The sequence below is a fragment of the Papaver somniferum genome, chromosome 9, assembly GCF_003573695.1.
Source record: "Papaver somniferum cultivar HN1 chromosome 9, ASM357369v1, whole genome shotgun sequence".
Lineage (NCBI taxonomy): Eukaryota > Viridiplantae > Streptophyta > Magnoliopsida > Ranunculales > Papaveraceae > Papaver > Papaver somniferum.
In genome coordinates, this window is record NC_039366.1 from 114,904,513 (window position 1) to 114,910,280 (window position 5,768).

Sequence of the window (5,768 nt, forward strand, 5' to 3'; positions counted from 1 at the left end):
GACGCGATTTAGAAGCTGAGATTAACATAATTCATTGGTCGCGTTTGGCATTGGCTTGGACCTGCTTTAGAAGCCAACATGTATTTGTGTATGCTGTGAATGGTTGGGTCTGTTGAGGTCACGAAATTACAGGTGCAGAGCTATATATATAAGGAGCTCGGAAACACTGCTGAAAACCCTAACTTTTGGATCACGGGAGAAGGCGCCTGTGAACTATTTTATTAAAGTCCCAGAGAAGACACGGCAGCAACACTGATTTGCTGCCTGGGTTTATTCTCAACTCTCTTTTCTTCTTTTTAAACAATATTTAAGCCTTTGTTATTATTATGAGGAGCTAAACCTATCTTTGATTAAGGACGATTTCAAAGCCCGGAATATAGATTTCTAATTGATATGCAATAGGTCGTTTTCTCGCCATTATTTCCGATATTGTTTGATTTCTACTATGCTAATATTGTTTATGAGTTATGTGTTAATTGTTTAAGTTCGAAATTGAATGATTGATCCATATTTTTATTGCTAGTTTAGATTTTCTTCGACCCGTAATTGTCTAGAGCAAATAAACACAAGTAGCGATATATGGGTATTGATGATGAGACTTTGTTAAGTACCGTATGTAGATATTGACACTATTAGGTGATTCAAGCTTTTGAATTCATCATTAGGAACAATCTTATATCACAAAACTTAGAGCACTTGTTTGAATCATACATAGTAAGCGTACCTCTAGGTAACTTGAATAAATAGAATCCGGTAGTCGAGCGCTTCCGTGTCCGGTGAACTTCGGAGTTAATAACGGGATAGTTGAGCGTACTAATTATCCTAGGATTGTTAGTAACGAGATAATGCGAAGAACGTGGCTATATGTCAATTAGGTTTATATTTCGTGGTTTAGAATGAATCCTTAATCAACCCCATCTCATATTTGAATACAGTTTACAATTTTCATAATTTTTGAATCACAAAATCATCTTTGCTATGAGTATTTGCATAACAACTTTTGCTTCATACCTCCCTTGAGACGAATCTGCTTTCACTATATTACTTACTAGTGTAAAGAGAAGTAGAAAATATTATTTGGGAGTTTGACACCTCGTCAAAATTGGCGCTGCTGCCGGGGAGGCAGTGAAAAGTTTAGTTGTTATTTTTATTCTTAGTTTATATTTTTGTTTTTAGTTACAATTTCTGTTTATTAAATCATTTTTTTAGAAATCTTATTTCAGGTACCATTTGTTTGGTGAATGCGTGGAGAGGGAAAACCAAGTTCAATTCATATACGTCTTCGTTTGGGCACTTTACTAAAAGACTTGGTTCGAGCAGTGAATACTCCACTTCCTCGTTCTTCACCAAGTGAATTCTCGGACTCGGACAAAGAGGAAGAAAACACAATGGGAGGTCGTCCACCTGCTCCAAGAACACTCAAGGAGCTCACTTCTCCAAACCTTGACCAACAACCTTTATGTATTCAGCTGAATGGAACCATTGAGTTGAAGCCGCAATTGATTCACTTGCTGCCCAAATTCATGTTGTGACTAGTTTGAAGCAAGAAACCGCAGATGCCGACATGGCTATGATGACAACTTTTCCTTTCTCCCTTATAGATGTTGCAGGAGAATGGTTCTTTTACTTACCCCTTGGAAGTATAACCACTTGGAATGGGATGAAGAAGTTATTCCTTGAGAAATATTTTCCGGCATCAAAAGCAGCTGTGATTCGCGAGGAGATTTGTGGTATTAGGAAAGTATCGGGAGAGACTCTCTATGAGCATTGGGAGCGCTACAAAAAGCTTTTAGCTAGCTATCCACACCACCAAATCAGCGATCAACTTGTGATTCAATATTTCTATGAGGGGTTGCTATCTAATGATAGAAATTTGATCGATGCCGCAAGTGGTGGTGCACTCGCCAACAAGACCATTGCTGAAGCTACAAGGTTGTTAGAGAACATGGCTGCAAACACTCAACAATTCTACACTCGAGATGAACCAATGGTAAGGAAAGTGAATGAAGTTGGTGATTCTTCACATTTGGAATATAGGATGGGTAACATGGAGAGGATGATGCAACAAATAACATCGGCTGTAATACCATCATACACCAAAGAAGTTGAGCAAGCAAGTGTTATGTACCAAAATCAGCAAAGGCCAAGATATGTCCTATATTCCAGCACATATAATCCAGGTTGGCATGATCATCCTAATTTCAGCTACGCCAACAAGCAAGTGGCAGTTTCCAATTGAAAAAGCGGGGGTCTAACAACCTCACCCAATATTTCGATTAACAATCTGTATGGACTAACTCCAATATACTTTCTAGAGAATCAACTAAACAGTCAGATTCAATCTAGATAAAAGTATATCAAAGAGTTAATATCTCAATCTCTCGATTTGATCTTTACTCAAGCAAATGGAAATCTGCGAGTCTTTATCAAATACTAGAGAGATAAACTTGGATGGTACCAAAGACCAATATCCAAGTGTCAATCAATTTAAATCAACAACCAAAGGTTAGATATTCTAATTGATTGATCTTAACGCACAACCTGTGATATTTCAATTATATAACAAAATATAATGCGGAATAGAAATAACACAGACACCAGAAATTTTGTTAACGAGGAAACCGCAAATCAGAAAAACCCCGGGACCTAGTCCAGATTGAACACCACACTATATTAAACCGCTATAGACACTAGCCTACTACAAACTAACTTTGGTCTGGAATGCAGTTGAACCCTAATCAATATTATACTGATTCAAGGTACAGTTGCGCTCCTTACGTCTCTGATCCCAGCAGGATACTACACACTTGATTCCCTTAGATGATCTCACCCACAACCAAGAGTTTCAACGACCCAAAGTCGAAGACTTTAATAAACAAATCTGTATCACATAAAAAAGTCTTTGATAATAGATAAATCTGTCTCCCACAGATAAACCTAAAATTTTTGTTCCGTCTTTTGATAAAATCAAGGTGAACATGAACCAATTGATAACCCGGACTTATATTCCCGAAGAACATCCTAGAATTATCAATCACCTCACAATAATCTAAATCGTATAGTAGCGAAACTAGATATTGCGGAATCACAAACGATGAGACGAAGATGTTTGTGATTTCTTTTTATCTTTCCATATCGGAGATATAATCTCAAGTCAATTATTCAATTGAACTCGTACGATAGAAAATGAAAAGATCAGATCGCTCAACTACAAGAGAAGTAGTTTCTTCTGGCTTCACAATCCCAGTGAAATCTTTCAGTCGTTAACCTACAGGGTCTCGAGAAGAAACCTAAGGTTAAAGGAGAATCGACTCTAGAAAAACCAACTAGTATCACACAGGAGGTGTGGGGATTAGTTTTTCCAGTTGCTCGATGTCTCCTTTATATATTTTTCAAATCAGGGTTTGCAATCCAAGTTACCTTGGTAACAATGCATTCAATATTCACCATTAGATGAAAAACCTGATTTAACCAAGCTAATATCTTTCAACCGTTAGATCGAAACTTAGCTTGTCACACGCAAATGAAATGTATTTCATTTAGGTTTGAGTATCCGTACCTAAACGTGTACACTTAGTTGGTTCACAAATAGTTAACCAATGGTTAGCCATACGAGTACTTTCATATTAACCGTATTCATCTTCTTCACATAACTAGTTCAAATGACTCATAAGAACTAGTTGAAGAGTTGTTCAATTTCTTAAGTCTTTATGAATAAACACAATTTTCGGTTTGATTCACTTGAATCAATTCATGAACAATATAGTCACGGTTTGCAAAGATTGCATTCCTTATTGATTTATTGTTTAAGTTCATGAACTTCCGATTTGAGAAATATAACCAACTTGGGTACGCGTACGGGTACGTGTACCATAGATACCGGATTTGAGTTTAGAAACTCAGAAAAAAAATTCGGTCGAAAACTTCTGTGGGTACGCGTACCTAAGGTGACTGGTTTAACAGTTTGCAAACTTGCAAACTCAGCAGAAATTTTCGGTTCGAAAACTTCCGCTGGTACGCGTACGTGTTAGAGCACTGCTCGGTCGAACTCGCATGCATTGTTATCTCAAGCATGTTTGTCAAGTTTAGGTGTCAAAACTATATGTCTTGATTTCTAGACTACTTATAGCTAAGTCTCGGTTTAGGACAGATTAGTGTATGATAGTTTTCATACATACACATTTGTTATTTCGAGCCGACTTTACTCACCTATCTTTTTCTCGAAATACGTGTTGGTAAGCTTTCGCTTTAACCACTTTTCATCTTTATCAGTGAAGAAAGTCATGATGACGTTTCAATCTTGAAAATAGCTTTGATGACGATAGTCGTGATTAACGATTGTTATAACATTATAGAAGAATGTTTCAATGATTGAAATGTAGAGTTGAGATTATGTAACCAACTATGGATATAAGCATATATAGTGTGTTCGCACATTAGTGTATAAATCCATGTGCCGGAAACCAATTGTGTGCACTTGTGCATGTGACGTTGGTAAAGGAGACAGGTTGGGTACGCGTACGCGTACCCGTACGCGTACTGGCGGAAGTTTTCTGACCGAAAACTTCTGCTGCAGTTTGTAATTTACAAACTGGAAAACCAGTCACCATAGGTACCCGTACGCGTACTCACGGAAGTTTCGAACCGAAAATTTCTGCTGAGTTTCCAAGCTCAAATCCGGTAGCTAAGGTACACGTACCCGTACGCGTACCCAAGCTGATTATTTCTCAAATCGGAAGATCATGAACTTAAAACAATAAATCAATAAGGAATGCAATCTTTGCAAACCATGGCTATATTTTTCATGAATTGATTCAAGTGAATTAAACCGATTTTGTTTCAATTGTGTCTATGAATAAAGACCTAAGCAATTGAACAACTCTATCAACTAGTTCTTATGAGTCATTTGAACTAGTTATGAGAAAGATGAATATGGTATATATGAAAGTACTCATATGGCTAACCTCGGTTAACTATTTTTGAACCAACCAAGTGTATACATGTAGATGGGGAAAAACGATTTGCTGGTTTTTAAGTAATTGAGGAGACGACAGTACGGAGGAGACTCCTCGAACCGAGCGAAATGTTAAACCTCACACAGATGCACCGCTGCAAAGAGGGTGCTTTAGATTCGAGAGATCAATCTGTAGTACTCCGGACTAAATCAAGACAATGACCGTTCCAGAGTAAATTCGGTCACAAGAGAGGATGGGTTGATCTGTAGGAGGGAAGCTGGGAAATGTGTGGAATCAATGGTAATCAAAGATTGTGGGTGTGTGAATTCTGAATATGATAAGCTATGAATGATTGAAATTGCTCAATTGAGAGTAGTTGATGATCTCGTGTTGTCGATGAGACGTGAGATTGATGATACTGTTGATGTTGATCCCTCAATCATGATTCAGAGACTTATTTATATTGCTAGAATTTTAGACACCATGACCCCATGAAGTGTGACAGTTGATGGAATCAAGGAGTGGGGAAGTGGAGATCGTGTTTGAAACCAGTTGCTCAACATGTGGAGACTTGGTCGATTTTCCACCCACTACCTCGTGAATTCCTTCAACTGATTGCACGACTTGCTCACATTCCATCGTGTGTTTGAACACACGTGCCGTAGACCGCCAGACCAAAACCCTAAGTGATATCCCCCAAAGTGACACGATTGACGTCTCGTGGTATGTTAGTCAATTGATGACTTCATGGTTTGATGGGACGATGAGTCCATGTAGTTGCTGAGTTGAACATGATGTTCTCAAACTCATGAA